The following is an 18060-nucleotide window of genomic DNA, read 5'->3' as shown; positions in this document are numbered from 1 at the left end:
TCAAACCCAGGTCTCCCGCATTGCAGGCAGAGGCGGATTCTTTACCAGCTGAGCCACAATTAGGCCCAAGAATACTGGAGTGGGTAGCCTATCCCTCCTCCAGCAGACCTTCCCAACCCAGGAATCAAACCAAAGTCTCCTGCATTGCAGGCAGATTCTTTACCAACTGAGCTATCAGGAAAGTCACGTGAATGGACCTAGAGACTATTATGCTTAGTGAAATCAGTCAGACAAGGGGACAAATACTGTTTTATCACTTATGTGTAGTATCTAAAAAATAAAACAAATAAATGGATACTAAAGAAACAGACTCATAGTTATAAAGTACCAACTAGTGGATACCAGTGGGGAGAGGAAAGAGGGAGGGACAAGATAAGAATATGGAATTAAGAGATACAAACTAGTGTATAAAATACATAAGCAACAGGATATGTTGTATAACAGGGAAAAACAGTCATTACTTTGTAATAATTTTAAATGGAGTATAATCTATAAAAATATTGAATCACTATGCTGCACACGTGAAACTAATATATTTAAATCAATTATACTTTAATACAAAAATAAATAAAAGCAAATCAAAATCACAATGAGATATCACCTCATGTCTGTCAGAATGGCTATTGTCAGTAAGACAAAAATAACAAATGTTTACAGGACAGACTATGGAGAAAAGGAACTCATTCACTCTTGGAATGTTAATTGGTACAGTTACTATGAAAAATCTTATGGAGGTTCCTTAAGTTATTAAAAATAGAATTACTATACAATCCAGCAATTCCACTTCTGGGTGTTTACCCAATGAAAATGAAAACAGTAATTCAAAACCCCTATGTTCACTGCCACATTATCTACTATAGTCAAGATATGGAAACAGCCAAGGTGTCCATTGATACAAGAATGGATAAAGATATATATGTAGTGTATAGAACCACATATATATATATATAGTCACTCAGTTGTGTCTGACTCTTTGCAACCCCATGGACTGTAGTCTGGCAGACTCCTCTGTCTATGGAATTTTTCAGGCAAGAATACAGAAGTGAGTTGTCATTTACTCCTCCATGGGATCTTCCCAATCCAGGGATCAAACCCCTCTTGTGTCTCCTGCATTGGCAGGTGGCTTCTTTACCACTGCACCATCTGGGAAGCCTCATATGATATTACTCAGCCACAAAAATGAATAAAATCTTGCCATTTGAAATAACATGGATGTGCCTAAGGGTATACACTAAGTGAAATAGGTTGGACAGAGAAAGACAAATATAATACAAGTTTACTTGTATGTGAAATCTGAAGAGCAAATCAAATGAACAAAAGTAAACAGAAACAGATTAATAGACATAGGGAACAACCTGGTGGGTGCCAAAGAGGAGGGGAGTTGAGGAACTGATGAAATAGATGAAGAGGATTAAGAGGCACAATCTTCCAGTTATAAAATAAATAGGTCATGAGAATATACTATACTAAATAGAGAATATTGTCAATAATATTGTAATAACTATAAATAGTGACAGATATTAATAGCAATTAGGCTTATCCTGGTGATCATCTAATAGTGTATATAAATGTTCAATCACTATGTTGTACAAATGAAACTAATATAACATTGCATGTCAATTATAAAGAGTTTTTTAAATCTATGAATGGGATATAATGTACAAAATCATGATTACAGCTAATGCTATGTATATAGTATGATACATATAAAAGTTGTTTAAACTGTAAGTTTTGAGTTCTTGTCACATGAGAAGTATTTTTTTCTTTTTCTCTTTTTTGCATCTGATAAGAAAATAGATGCTATCTGAACTTATTGAGATAATTATTTCACTGCGTATGTAAGTCAAATCATTATGCTTTAAACCTTAAACTTAGAGTGAAGCATATAAATTTTATGTCAGTTTTACGTCAATAAACAGGAAAAGAAAACTGAAGAAAAAATTTTGTAAAAAGTATGACTCATAATATATCCAAGTAAAAAGAAAGTAAATTTTGAAAGTATGCAGCATTATTATAAAAAATGCAAATCAAAACTTCAGTGAAATACTGCTACATATCCACAAGAATGGAAAAAGTATAACAAAAATAAAGCAACTATTAGAACAATAATTCACATAAATGAATCTAGTAAGCTCAGAGAATACCAGAAAATATTTTTTTAAATTAGTTGCATTCTATAAGCAAGTAGAAAGTCAAAACTTTATCAAAATGCAAATATATTAAGTATTTAATGGCTAGGAGTTGGTGATGGACAGGGAAGCCTGGCGTGTTGCAGTCCACGGGGTAGCAAAGAATCAGACACAACTGAGCAACTGAACTGAACTGAATGGCTAGGAAAAAATCTAATAAAAGACATCTAAGATACATACAATAGAGACTTTAAAACATTGATAAGATGAAGATTTAAATATCATATTTATTGGATTAGAAGACTCAATTTTGTTAAGATGGTAAGTCTTCCTATACTGATCTATAAATTTCATGAGAACCCAATCAAAAATTTCACAGGCTTTTTATTTTTAGAAATTCATACAACAATTCTAAAATTTATGTGGAAATGCAAAACACTTAGAATAATCTAACATATTTTAAAAAGGAAAAATAGGAGAACTTACTTGACATTATTTCAATATTAAATATAGACTTAAAGTAATAAAAACAGTTGATAGTGATGAAAAATAGACACAGATAAATAGAAAATAGAGAGTACAGAAATACACCCATACATCTTTTGTCAATGATCTTTTACAAAGGTACATGATGATTCAATGGAAAAAGGCAGAACTTAACAAATAGTTTTAGATAAATGAGATTCAAATCTAGAAAAATAAATATCTACATCATGCAGAAATTTTAACTTAAAATAGATCATAGTAAAAGTAAGAGTGAAACTTGTAAAAAGTAAATATAAAACAAATCTTCATGGCTTTGAATTAGCTATGACAAAATGCACAAGCCACAAAAGATAAAATATAAATCTCATATCATCAAAGTTTAAAAGTTTTGTCCATCAGATAGTGCTATTCAAGAAAGTGAAAAGCGAACCCACAGAATGGGAGAAAATATTTGCAAATCATATGTCTAATAGGGAATATATATCAATAATATATAAATAATACAACAATAAAAATTACAAATAACTTATTTTTAAAATGGGTCAAGGATTTGAATAGATGTTTCTCCAGAGGAGACACATAAATGGCCAAAGAGAAAAATGAAAAGATTCTCAACATCAATAATTGTTAGGAAAATGCAAATCAAATCCACAATTAGATATCATATCATACACAACAGGATGGCTATTATATAATATAAATATATATATATACACAATATTTTATATATATATATATATACAATAACAAGTGAAGAATTGTCTGCAAGGATGTGGAAAATTTCAAACCTTCATAAATTGTTGGTGGCAATGCAAAATGGTATAGCCATTTTGTCAAACAGCCTAATAGTTCCTCAAAAGTTAATACATACAGTTATCATATGATTCAGTATTTCCACTCTTATGTAAATATACAAGAGAAATGAAAACTCATGTCCACATTCAGACTCATATGAAAAAGTTCATAGCAGCATTATCCATAGTAGACAAAAGAAGAAAACTAACCCAATCTCAATGAACTAATGAATGGATAATGGATAACCAAAAGCAGCATATCTGTACAATGGAATATTAAGCCATAGAAAAGAATGAAATATTGATGCACACTTCAACATGCCTAAACCTTGAAAATATGCTAAGTGAAATAAACCCACATGTCATATGATTACACTTACATTAAATGTCCAGAGCATGAGAATCAAAAAAATCAGAATGCAGATTAGAGTTTGCCAAGGGCTGGAGATATTGACAGGAAATGGCTAAGGGTGCAGGATTTATGTTTGAGATTATCAGTGTTACAGAATTGACTGTGGTGATAAATGCTTAATTCTGAGTATACTAAAAGTAAATAAATTATATATTTCAATGGGTGAATTATGTGATATGTGAATTATATTTCAATCAGTTCAGTCACTCAGTCGTATTCGACTCTGCGACTCCATGAACCGCAGCATGTCAGGCCTCCCTGTCCATCACCAACTCCCGGAGTCCACCAAAACCCATGTTCATTGTGTCAGTGATGCCATCCAACCATCTCATCCTCTGTCGTCCCCTTCTCCTCCTGCCCTCAATCTTTCCCAGCATCAGAGTCTTTTCAAATGAGTCGGCTGTCCACATCAGGTGACCAAAGTATTGGAGTTTCAGCTTCAACATCAGTCCCTCCAATGAACACCCAGGACTGATCTCCTTTAGAATGGACTGGTTGGATCTCCTTGCAGTCCAAGGGACCCTCAGGAGTCTTCTCTAACACCACAGTTCAAAAGCATCAATTCTTCTGTGCTCAGCTTTATTTATAGTCCAACTCTCACATCCATACATGACCACTGGAAAAACCACAGCCTTCACTAGTCGGACCTTTGTTGGCAAAGTAATGTCTCTGCTTTTATGCTGTCTAGGTTGGTCATAACTTTCCTTCCAAGGAGTAAGTGTCTTTTAATTTCATGGCTGCAATCACCATCTGCAGTGATTTTGGAGCCCCCCAAAATAAAGTCAACCACTGTTTGTTTCCCCATCTATTTGCCATGAAGTGATAGGATCAGATGCCATGATCTTAGTTTTCTGAATGTTGAGCTTTAAGCCAACTTTTTCACTCTCCTCTTTCACTTTCATCAAGAGGCCCTTAAGTTCTTCTTCACTTTCTGCCATAAGGATGGTGTCACCTGCAGATCTGAGGTTATTGATATTTCTCCCAGCAATTTTGATTCCAGCTTGTGCTTCATCCAGCCCAGCATTTCTCATGATGTACTCTGCATATAAGTTAAATAAGCAGGGTGACAATATACAGCCTTGATGTACTCTTTTTCCTATTTGGAACCATTCTGTTGTTCCATGTCCAGTTCTAACTGTTGCTTCCTGACCTGTACACAGGTTTCTCAAGAGGCAGATCAGGTGGTCTGCCAGGTATTCCCACCTGTTTCAGAATTTTCCACGTTTATTGTGATCCACACAATCAAAGGCTTTGGCATAGTCAATAAAGCAGACATAGATGTTTTTCTGGAACTCTCTTGCTTTTTCAATGATCCAGTGGATGTTGGCAATTTGATTTTTGGTTCCTCTGCCTTTTCTAAAACCAGCTTGAACATCTGGAAGTTCACGGTTCACATATTGCTGAAGTCTGGCTTGGAGAATATTGAGCATTACTTTACTAGTGTGTGAGATGAGTGCAATTGTGGGGTAGTTTGAGTTTATATTTCAATAAACTGTTACAAATCCCCCTGAAGCTTTAATAAACATATTTCCAGATATAAAACAGCTGAAATAATTTATCATCAGTTAACATTTCTTGTAATCATCATTACAAGAAATTTTAAAGAAATTCCTTTAAATGGTAGACAAATGATATCAGTGGAAAACTTGGGTCTACACCAAAGGATGAAGAGGACAAAAAAAAGTAACTACATATGTTAATATAAAAATGTTCTTTTCTACTATTTAAATATCTTTAAAAGATAGCTGACTGTTTAAAGAAAAAATAACAGCAGTGTATGATGGAGTTTATTATGTATATACAAGTAAGATATATGAAAACAAGGGGACAAATGGAAGCAGGAAATGGCAGCAAAATGTTAAGTTCTCATACTATAAATAAAACAGTATAGTAGACTGTGATATGTTAAAGATATTTAATATAAACCCCAAAGTGACCACTAAACCAACACAGCAAAGAGTTATAGCTAATAAGTCAAAAAAGGATAAAACATTGAATAATACAAAAGTCTATGAAAAAGAAATTGTAAAAAAGGAGAAGTGAAACACAAGTCAGATGGAGCAAACATAGAATAAATCTGCAAGATGATGTATATGTAACTGCAAGTATACTAATAACAATTTTAAACATGAATGGATAAAAAACTGTAGATAAAAGTTCCAATTGTATGCTGTTTATAAGAAAATCATCTTAAATATAAAAATCTACTGTGTTTAAAGTAAAAAATATAGCAAATGAAGTACCAACCAAACTCTAAACAAAAGAAGGCTGGAGTGTCTATATTAACTTCAGAAAACATAGACTTCAGAACAAGTAATATTATCAAAAATAGAGATAGTACATAATAATAAAAGGGATAATTCTCCAAGAAGACATAAAATCCTTAATGTGTTGTTATTGTTCAGTCACTAAGTTGTATCTGATTCTTGTGACCCCATGGAATGCAGCATGCTAGGATTCCCTATCCTTCACTATCTCCCGAACTTTGCTCAAATTCATGTCCATTGACTTGGTGATGCTATCTAACCATTACATCCTCTGCCGCCCTCTTCTCCTTTTGCCTTCAATCTTTCCCAGCATCAGGGTCTCTTTCAATGAGTCAGCTCTTCGCATCAGGTGGCCAAAGTACTGAAGCTTCAGCTTCAGCATCAGTCCTTCCAATGAATATTCAGGGTTGATTTCCCTTAGGATCGACTGATTTGATCTCCTTGCTATCCAAGGGACTCTCACGAGTCTTCTCCAGCACCAGAGTACAAAAGCATCAATTCATCAGCACTCAGCCATCTTTATGGTCTACCTCTCAGATCCATACATAACTACTGGAAAAACGATAGCTTTGACTATATGAACCTCTGTCAACAAAGTGATGTTTCTGCTTTTTAATAAACTGCCTAGATTTGTCATAACATTCCTCCCAAAGAGCAAGCATATTTTAATTTCATGGCTGCACTCACCATTCACAGTGATTTTGGAGCCCAAGAAAATAAAATCTGTCATTGCTTCCCCCTTTTCTCCCTCTATTTGCAATGAAGTGATGGGACCAGATGCCATGATCTTTGTTTTTTTTTTTTTTTTAATGTGGAATTTTCAGTCTGCTTTTTCACTCTTTTCTTTCATCCTCATTAAGAGTCACTTTAATTACTATTCACTTTCTGCCATTAGAATCATATTATCTTCATATCTGAGTTTGATGATGTTTCTCCTGGCAATATTGATCCCAGCTTGTGATTCATGCAGTCTGGCATTTCACATGATGTGCTCTGCATATAAGTTAAATAAACAGGGTGACAATATACAGCCTTGTCATACTCCTTTCCCAATTTTGAACCAGTCCGTTGTTCCATGTCTAATTCTAACTATTGCTTCTTTACCTCCATACAGGTTTCTCAGGAGACAGGTAAGGTGGTCTGGTATTCCCATTTTTTAAAGAATTTTCCACAGTTTGTTGTGACTTTAACGTAGTCATTGAAGCAGAAGTAGAGGGTTTTCTGGAATTCCTCTGCTTTATCTATGTATGATTCACCGAATGTTGGGAATTTGATCTCTGGTTCCTGTCTTTTCTAAATCCAGATTGTACATCTGGAAGTTCTTGGTTCACATACCTCTGAAGGATTTTGAGCATAACTTTACAGATTTAAGAGAAAACAGATTTAAGGGAAATTTTTTAATATTTTCAATTAAATGAAAATGAAATATGTAACATTTTTTAGGATGCAGCTATAAAAGTGCTTGGAGAAAAGATTATAACATTAAATTCTTAAATTAGAAAAGAAGATCTTAAATTGGTAAATTAGGTCTCCAAATTAAGAAATTAGAGAAAATAAGAATAGAAAAGAAGTTAATCTAAAACAAACAGAAAAGTAAAAGTATATAAAGAAGAAATGAATGAAATAAAAAAGAAAAATGGTTCTTTGAAAAAGATCAATACAATGGATAAATCTCAAGAAATTCTCACCAAGAAAAAAAGAGACACAAATTACCAGCATCAGAATTTAAAGAAGTCTGTACTGATTGCACAGATACTAAAAGAATGATAAAGAATTAATGTGAACAACTATGCTAAAAAAAATAAAATAAAAATAATATAGGTATACACAATTATAAATTTTGCTAGATATACTCCTACCTGAAAAAGTATGTCAATTACTATTTCGTGAGTTTGTTCATGTTTTCACAACTTTTTATCTCAAGAGTAACTGTGGATTTTTTAAGGATCACCTATCCAAAAACATAAAGTACTCCACCTTATACCAGTCTTCTACCGTATTTGTTAAACAGGGAACAGGTGTGTGTAGCCTGAAAAGGCATCCAGGTAACCTGCTGCTGCTGCTAAGTCACTTCAGTTGTGTCCGACTCTATGCGACCCCATAGACGGCAGCCCACCAGGCTCCTCCGTCCATAGGATTTTCCAGGCAAGAGTACTGGAGTGGGGTGCCATTGCCTTCCCCACCAGGTAACCTGAATACTGACTAAATCTACAACTGCACTATTAACCTGACCTCTTCCTAGCCCAGTTGGAAAGCTCTTGGAAAGCTCAGGGATAAAGTATACGGTGGAGGAGTTAGAAAGATAACTTATTTTGGAGACTGATGTAGAGATAAGAATTATAAAAACCTCAGGGAAGAGGAAAGGATTAGAGAATGGAATTAGGGAAGGGCTGGGGCAAGACAGCAACAGGGAAAGAGGTGGAGGTAAATAGAGAGGTTAGGGAAGGTTTATCACTAATTTTTTACAACAGGAGAAAAGAGAAACTATATTTACACTAGGAAGGGTGGAGTGTTTATACAGAGAAATGCTATACTTTGGAAGAGGTAAGTGCCAAGAAAGGAAAATACTGAAAGTGGGAAACATGCCTAAAGTTTATAGAGCTGGAAGGTTGCTTGTACATTAGAGAGAGAGGGTTAAGATATGGTTAATGGACGAGGATGTCCATGGGGACCAATTGCCTCAGAGAGAATGAGCAAGGCTGGCTTTGGCCCCAAAGTGAGGAAAGTCTAATTGCATTGCCTAGTACTTCCAGAACAGTATCAAATAGTTGTGATAATAAACATTCTCTGTTCTTGTGTTTCATGGGAATGCCAGGTATAGCAAGAGGTTGCTTTTGGTTTGATACAGATTTCTTTACCATGTTAAGTAAGCATATTTCTATTCATACTTTATTAATATACTTAATTTGTAAAAAAAAAAAAAAAATCACCCGCCATTCAAGTTATCAAGTACCAAGTCATTAGCTGTTGCAGTCACTGACCTACAGCACACACTGAAAGGAATTTAGGATGAAGCATTCTGTATTTTGTATATAAGGGCCCCTAGATAGTTAAGATGCAATGCATATCTAAGGAAGAATTTCATTGACCCCATATTCTTGCATATTCCCATACATAAAAAAAGCACTAAAATAATTGAGATACCTGAACTTCATGACTAGAAGTAACATTTTACTGAGCTGTATACTTTGTAGTTCAGTCACTAAGTTGTGACCAACTCTTTGCAACCCCATGAACTGCAGTATGCCAGGCTTTCCCGTCTTTCATTTTCTCCCAGAACTTGCTCAAACTCACGTCCATTGAGTCAGTGATGATATCTAACTATCTCATCCAATGCTGCCCCCTTCTCCTCTTGACCTCAAATTTTCCAGCATCAGGGACTTTTCCAATGATTCAGCCCTTCACATCAGGTGCCCAAAATATCAGCACTTCAGCATCAGCATCAGTCCTTCCAATGAACATTCAGGGTTGATTTCCTTTAAGATTGACTGGTTTCATCTCCTTGCTGCCCAAGGGACTCCCAACAGTCTTCTCCAGCACCCCAATTCAAAAGCATCAATTCTTCAGCACTCAACCTTTTTTATGGTCCAACTCTCACATCCATACATGACTACTAGAAAAACTATAGCTTCAACTATATGGACCTTTGTTGGCAAAGTAATTGTCTCTGTTTTTAATACACTCTATCAGTTTGTCATAGCTTTTCTGCCAAGGAACAAGTGTCTTTTTAATTTCATAGCTACAGTCACCATCTGCATTGATGTTGGAGCCCAAGAAAATAAAATCTGTCACTATTTCCATCGTTTCCCCATCTATTTGCCATGAAGTGATGGGACTGGATGCCATGATCTTCATTTTTTGAATGTTGGGCTTCAAGCCAGCTTCTTCACTCTCCTCTTTCACCCTCATCAAGAGGCTTTTTAGTTCTTTGTTTTCTGCCAGAGTGGTATCATCTGCTTTTTTGAAGTTGTTGATTATTTCTCCCAGCAATCTTGATTCCAGTTTGTGATTCAACTAGCCCAGCATTTCACATGATGTACTCTGCAAAAAAGAGCAGGATGACAATGTACAGCCTTGATGCACTCCTTTCCCAATTTGGAACCAGTCCATTGTTACACATCCAGTTCTAACTGTTGCTTCTTGTCCTACATACCGGTTTCTCGGGAGACAGGTAAGGTGCTCTGGTATTCCCATCTCTTGAAGAATTTTCCACAGTTTGTTGTAATCCACACAGTCAAAGGATTTAGCATAGTCAATGAGCAGAATTAGATTTTCCTTGGAATTCCGTTGCTTTTGCTATGATCCAGAGAATGTTGGCAATTTGATCTCTGGTTCCTCTGCCTTTTCTAAACCCAGTTTGTACATCTGGAAGTTCTTGGTTCACGTAATGTTGAAGACTAGCATGAAGGTTTTTGAGTATAACCTTGCTAGCATGTAAAATGAGCAACATTGTATGGTAGTTTGAACATTCTTTGGCATTGCCCTTCTTTGTGATAGGAATGAAAACTGACCTCTTCTAGTACTTTGGGCACTGCTGAGTTTTCCAAATTTGATGACAATATGTGTAGCACTTTAACAGCATCATCATTTAGGACTTTCAATAGCTCAGCTAAAATTCCATCACCTCCACTAGCTTTGCTCATAGCAATGCTTCCTAAGGCCCACTTGACCTCACACTCTATAATGTCCAGTTCTAGATAAGTTGACCACATCATTGTGGTTATCTGGTTCATTAAAATCTTTCTTATATAGTTCTTCTGTGTATTCTTGCCACCTCTTCTTAATCTCTTCTGCCCCTGTTAGGCTCTTACTGTTTCTTTCCTTTATCATGCCCAGTTTTGCATGAAATGTTCCCTTGATATCTCCAATTTTCTTGAAAAGATCTTTCATCTTTTCCATTCTATTGCTTTCTTCTATTTCTTTACATTGTTCACTTAAGAAAACTTTCTTATCTCTCCTTGCATTCTCTGGACCTCTGCACTCAGTTGGGTATATCTTTCCCTTTCTCCCTTGTTTTTCATGTCGCTTCTCTTCTCACCTATTTGTAAGTCCTCCTCAGACAACCACAGCTATGTGTATTTCTCAGCCTTCCCCCCAAATCATATATATATATACTGGCTCCTCCCCTAATTCTTTGGAGCAGTTCCTCACAGCTATCTGGGAGGCTGTCTCTCCCAGGCTATAGTACTCAGTTAAGTTCCAAAATAAAACTGAAATTTATAGTTCTCACATTGTTTGGGGATTTTTTGTTGTTGATGATTTTGGCAACCATGAAGGGACCCAAGGTATACTTCCCACCTGAACTATATTATCCTAGGAGCCCTGGTCCTGTGATCATCCTCCTCCTCAGCAAGTCCAGACCAGTGAGAATTTTCCCAGTTTAGAGACACTGGAAAAAGTGTGTAGTTGGGAAACAATGGGAAGATTTGCTCAGTTGAAAGACACTGAGTAGTTTGGACTTGGTGATTATGTAGGAGACAGGCCTAACATCTTTTCTCAATTTGAATACCTTAATAGAATTTGTCAGAATTAAAGTGAAGACACCATATGAGAGTTCTCTGCTTTAAAAAAAAAAAAAAAAAGGAAAGGGGACACAGCTCTTTCTGGCCAATTATGGCTTTCTCAGAAATTGAGAAATTTATGGGAGTGGTGAAGGCAAGTCCTCATACCATGCAGTGGTCCGATGGGGAAAACCACTCATTAATTAAAAACTTGCTCACCTAGTGACACACGATGTAAAAGTTGACCAAGCAGTACTCTAAGCACCCCATGGTGGCTTTAGACTGAATGAGGGAGAAGCTGAGACACATAAAAGAGCTGAAAAGACTCTAGGGTGACATCTAGAGGAGTTCAACTCACAAACAGCACACGGGTTCACCATATAATTTCATTAACAATTTCATTCCAACAAACCAACTTTCAAGTGGGTAAGAGTTTCCCAAACAGTGAAATGAGGGGAGTCAGAAAACCTCTGACTTAATACCCCAGCCAGGTTTATGTATGTCCAGATGAAATTGAATAAGCGTCTCTTATTCTCAGATCTACCAATTATTGGTTGACAATCCTGAGTTTTATTTGGCTGTGAATAAAAAGGTACCTGACTCCTCAGTTAACAGACACTGAAGAGGATTTTCCCAGTTTAGAGAATTTATATTCACAAGTCCTTTTACACTGTGAATTAAAGGAACTCTTGCCCTGAAATGGCCAAGATGAGACTCGGTTGACATTCCAAATTTAGTTTCTATGCATGCAGTTAGAGAAAGCTGGCAGAAGGTAAAAATTCTTACCGTATCTGTCAGTTTCTTTGACCTCTGCCTGCAGGGTTTGCTGGAAATTAGAGTGGTAAGAGTTCTCTTTTCTAAAATTAGGTTAGTGGGAATAAATTTTTGTAGAGTTAGCTCCTTGGATTCAGTGACTTTTGGTTTGAAACGTGGGAGAGTATTCTAGGTTTGTTAATCCTTTTCCTCCCAGACACAGTCAGGTTTTCTTGTTGTTGTTTCTGTCTTTTGTGTCTTTGGTCATATGGAGGAAAATTATTGGTCTGATTAGGTTTTCCTTTAATCTTGTTATATATCCTGAAGACTTGTCTCTAAAATACAGAAGGTGCATGTACATTTGGCAGTCACTCAGTATACTGGAATTCCAAACTGAGAAATTCTTTGTCTGACAGAGTCAGCTCTCAGGGGAGTTTGTCATAAGGGATCTCAGTCCATAAGCAACCTTTGTCATCTCAAACTTTGTTGTTTCCATTTGTACAATGAAGGTCTTTACTTTCTTAGAACATCCTTGGGAGTGAAATGTCTGCATCTTGTGAGGGCTGCATCCTTTGTGATCTCTTGCAGGAAGCCTCTTACATACTTGGTTTAGCTACAAAAAGGCTTATTGAGTTGAGTCGCTATTAAGATCCTACTCCAACAGACATCACTTTGCCAACAAAGGTCTGTACAGTCACAGTTAATGAATTTTCCAGTAGTCAGGTATGGATGTGAAAGTTTGACCATAAAGAAGTCTGAGCACTGAAGAAATGATGCTTTTGATTTGTGGTGCTGGAGAAGACTCTTGAAAGTCCCTTAGACTGCAAGGAGATCAAACCAGTCAATCCTGAAGGAAATCAACCATGAAAGTTTATTGGAAGGACTGATGCTGAAGCTGAAACTCCAATACTTTGGCCACCTGATGCAAAGAGCCAACTCAATGGAAAACTCATTTCCCTGATGCTGGGAAAGATTGAAGGCAAAAGGACAAGAGGGTGGCAGAGGATGAGATGGTTAGATAGCATCACCAACTCAACGGACATGAAATTGAACAAATTCCAGGAGATAGTGAAGAACAGGGAAGCCTGGCATGCATGACTTACTGACTGAACAACATCAATAGACAACAGGATCCTCAGAATTTGAAAGACTTTGAAATTGTTAAAATTTTAGAAAGTGCTCATCTTAAACACTTGTACCTATTTTAATTGGTATGCAAAGTCCCCAAAGACTTCTAATTTCCAAAACAGCTTCTTTGAAGGATTTGTGGGTATAAGGCTAATGAATGATTAAAGATATAAAAAGTATCTAAAACAAAAGACTGTAAGTTTGACATAGCTCCTAGTCCCCTCTATCCTCCTTTATTTGAGTACTCATTCTTCTAATCTTCTGTGTGAATTGCTTTTCCACTCTGAAGAGACTGTTAAGCAGTTACCTTTAGAAATGGGACCACTTGAGGCTGTAGGAAAATCCTCTTTGGGTCAAGGGGTGAACTGAGGGCCATAGTTAAAGAATTCCTTAAATGCAGAGAGGATCCTCAAAAGTTTTTGTAAATGGATTACCTTGATGGGAGGCCATTGGTCTGATTAAACTAGTGAACACAGCTGATATTCACAGCCTGATAAGGAACTTTTTGGCCTTCTCCCCCAAGCTAAACATACCCAGAGGGAAAGAAAAGCATCCCAACATAGGTGGACGGGTATGTCCATCCTTTGATGTTTATGAAAGTGAGTGAAAATTGCTCAATTGTGTCTGACTCTTTGCAATCCCATGAATTATACAGTCCATGGCATTCTCCAGGCCAGAATACTGGAGTGGGTAGCTGTGCCCTTCTCCAGGGGATCTTCCCAACCCAGGGATCAAATCCAATCTCCCTCATTTGCAGGCAGATTCTTTACCAGCTGAGCCACCAAGGATGTGGCTACTCAATTCCTTGATGGACTTTCCAGGTGGATCAGTGGTAAAGAATTTGCCTGCAGTGCAGGAGATGTAGGCAGATACAGGCAGATTCGGGTTGAGAAGGTCCACTGCAGGAGGGCATGGCATCCCACTCCAGTATTCTGGCCTAGAGAATCCCATGGACAGAGGAGCCTGGTGGGCTACAGTCCATAGGGTCGCAAAGAGTCAGATACAACTGAAGTGGCTGGGCAAAGGATGCATGCACTCAATTCCTTGAGTACAGCAGTACTCAATTTTACAGATATACTCTTTTCAGGACCAGAGGAATGGCTTGAGAAACAATTCAAAGCCCATCAATCTTTTTTTTGTTGTTGTTTTCTCTCCTTCAAACATCTCCTAGTCTTCCCTGGTGGCTCAGATGGTAAAAAAAAAAAAAAAAAAAAAAAAAATCGGTCTGCAATGCAGGACACATGGGTTTGACTCCTGGGTTGGGAAGATCCCCTGGAGAAGGGAATGGCAACCCATTTCAGTATTCTTGCCTGGAGAATGCCATGGGTAGAGGAGCCTGGTGGTCTACAGTCCATGGGATCGCAAAGGGTTGGACACAAAGGGTTGGAGCAACAACCAACACTAATTAACCCAAATTTCCCCTATTTATCTTCAGAGGTTTGTAAGTATTAAAAGACAAAAAAATTCTGGCCTTATGGGAACAAAGCCCTCCTAGAAGGATCTTGCATTTCTCTCCCTGAGCCTTTGAGATGTAAAACTTGGTCTTCTCCAGAAGGTTTTATCTAGGCCATCTTTTTAAAGTGCAAATTTCAAGAATGTAATTTTTATGGAAAGAAAATGAATGGGGAGATAGGTCATTTGGAACTTGACTTGTCAAGGACAAATATAAGTCTTCAGTGTCTTCTCAATAAATATTAGTAAAAAAAAAAAGGGTGGGTTTAGCCACCTAAATAAGTGACCATCTGCCAGAAACCCAATTCAAATCTGACCTTTTCCATAACGAATGGGTATTGTTTTATTGTACCTGACAAGGCTGAAAATTTGGAATTGGAACTAAGGGATCTCTATTTGTGTGTGTCTACATATATGTGTATGTTGTAGATGTGTGGTATAGTCAAAATTAATTTGTAAAAGAGTCCTATTTGGTTGGTTTAAAGAAAATTAAGCACTTAGATAAATTCTCAGAAATATAAAAGAAACTAAAATGAATTTCAGTTTCACAAGATTTGGGAAATATTCAGTATTGAATTAATGTTTGGTATTAGATAGTTTAGTTCTTTATTAATATAGATATGTCTTTAGAGTTATCAGCATTAAATATAATACTTTTGTTGTACCTAGATTTATAAGAAGTTAAATAAGATCTTATTACATCTGTTGAAAATTTGTCAGCCAGAAAAATGACTTGATATAATAAAATTTTTAATAGTAAATTAAGTGTGTGTTCAGAGTTTTTAAGCGAACTCTTTAAGAGTAATCATGTTTTATGGTGTGTCTACTTAAGAGTTTCTCTAAATATTTTTGGCAACTTCAAACTTTAGAGTTTTGCTAATTTAAGGTAAATGACAGAAGTTTATTGACTATCTAGATCATCCCCTAATAAGATACTGTAACATTAATTACTAAACATAAGCTTCCTTTTACAGAGAAACTAAAGATATTGAGGGCTATTTAGTAAATATGTTTGGTGCCCATTGGGGATATCTTCTATAAAAAAGCACATAGTTTTAAAAAATCATAAGTAGTATTTAGAAGTTTGCCAATCTACAGAATGTAAATATTCATAATGGCTTACTTCTTAGTTTTTGTTAGAAATGAAGGTTTTTAAGAGTTGAGAATTCTAATTAAAATATGTAATTAAAACCACTAAAATTAATAAAGAAAACATCTTTGCTTTCAAGAAAAAAGAAGATATGAGGAATGGAAACACATTTATTTCTGGGAAGATAAAATAATTTTGTCCTAAAAGTAGTTTGTTTTTTTTCCCCCCATTTATTTGTATTAGTTGGAGGCTAATTACTTTACAATATTGTAGTGGTTTTTGTCATACATTGACATGAATCAGCCATGGAGTTACATGTATTCCCCGTTCCAATCCCCCCTCCCACCTCCCTCTCCACCCTATTCCTCTGGGTCTTCCCAGTGCACCAGGCCCGAGCACTTGTCTCATGCATCCAGCCTGGGCTGGTGATCCGTTTCACCCTAGATAATATACATGTTTCGATGCTGTTCTCTTGAAACATCCCACCCTCGCCTTCTCCCACAGAGTCCAAAATTCTGTTCTGTACATCTCTGTCTCTTTTTCTGTTTTGCATATAGGATTATCGTTACCATCTTTCTAAATTCCATATATATGCATTAGTACACTGTATTGGTGTTTTTCTTTCTGGCTTACTTCACTCTGTATAATGGGCTCCAGTTTCGTCCATCTCATTAGAACTGATTCAAATGAATTATTTTTAATGACTGAGTAATATTCCATGGTGTATATGTACCACAGCTTCCTTATCCATTCGTCTGCTGATGGGCATCTAGGTTGCTTCCATGTCCTGGCTATTATAAACAGTGCTGCAATGAACATTGGGGTGCACCTGTCTCTTTCAGATCTGGTTTCCTCAGTGTGTATGCCCAGAAGTGGGATTGCTAGGTCATATGGCAGTTCTAATTCCAGTTTTTTAAGAAATCTCCACACTGTTCTCCATAGTGGCTGTACTAGTTTGCATTCCCACCAACAGTATAAGAGGGTTCCCTTTTCTCCACACCCTCTCCAGCATTTATTGCTTGTAGACTTTTGGATAGCAGCCATCCTGACTGGCATGTAATGGTACCTCATTGTGGTTTTGATTTGCATTTCTCTGATAATGAGTGATGTTGAGCATCTTTTCATGTGTTTGTTAGCCATCTGTATGTCTTCTTTGGAGAAATGTCTGTTTAGTTCCTAAAGGTAGTTTTAAAATAGAAAGAGAGAGTGCGGGCTTTGGCAGCACATATACTAAAATTGGAATCACACAGAGAAGATTAGCATGACCCCTGTGCAAGGATGACACACAAATTTCAGAAGCATTCTATATTTTTATTAACAGATGCAAACTATTATATATAGAATGGTAAACAACAGGTAAACAACTGTCTAGTATAGAGAACTATATTCAATATCCTGTGATAAACCATAATGAAAAAGAACATGTAAAAGAATGTATATATATATATATATGTATATATGTAAAGTTTTTTTTGTTACCTTTTGAGTAAACTGTTGTAATTTCTGTATTTGCATTTGAAATCTTTCATCACTTTTGGGTGGATAACTAAGTATTGTTACATAGTGACCTATGATCCTATTTGATTGTTTTAACACTTTTAATATAATTGACAAACTTCCCCCAAATCAAATTCTAAATGAAGTTTTTTTACCTCTAGCTAACTTTGAGGTTTTCTAGAACACCCCTGGAACACCTCAAGATGTTTTCTCTGCTTATCAAAGAAAGACATTAAACTAATTAAGACCTATTTGGTAAGTTAAATTACATGGGAAGAATTGTTAAATGAATAGTGATAAACCTTCTTAGGTTGCATTGTATAGATAAATGTCATTAATATAAATGTTCTAGAAATCAAATGAAATTTCTAAAATTTAAATATGTCCCAGTGTGATGTCATCAATCATAATTCTAGCTATTATTTTAATATTATATGCCACTACAATAGCAAATTTCTTTGACAATTTCATTGTAAACAGGTTTTTAACCTTGCTTTTTAAGTCTTTTGTCTTCAATAGATAGTCATTTTTGTACTCTGATGCTTTTGCAA

The 18060-nt window shown here is 36.1% G+C and overlaps 1 non-coding gene across 1 annotated transcript; it reads left to right on the top strand.

Annotated features, from left to right (window-relative positions):
• Window positions 1–17222: 17222 nt before the first annotated feature.
• Window positions 17223–17325, top strand: LOC122691007. Its single transcript, XR_006340257.1, has one exon. It is a non-coding gene; the product is annotated as a U6 spliceosomal RNA (small nuclear RNA).
• Window positions 17326–18060: the final 735 nt, after the last annotated feature.

This window comes from Cervus elaphus, chromosome X (genome assembly GCF_910594005.1).
Source record: "Cervus elaphus chromosome X, mCerEla1.1, whole genome shotgun sequence".
In the NCBI taxonomy this organism is placed as follows: Eukaryota; Metazoa; Chordata; class Mammalia; order Artiodactyla; family Cervidae; genus Cervus; species Cervus elaphus.
The sequence above is the reverse complement of the archived record's forward strand: the minus strand, read 5'-3'. Positions and strand labels throughout refer to the sequence as shown.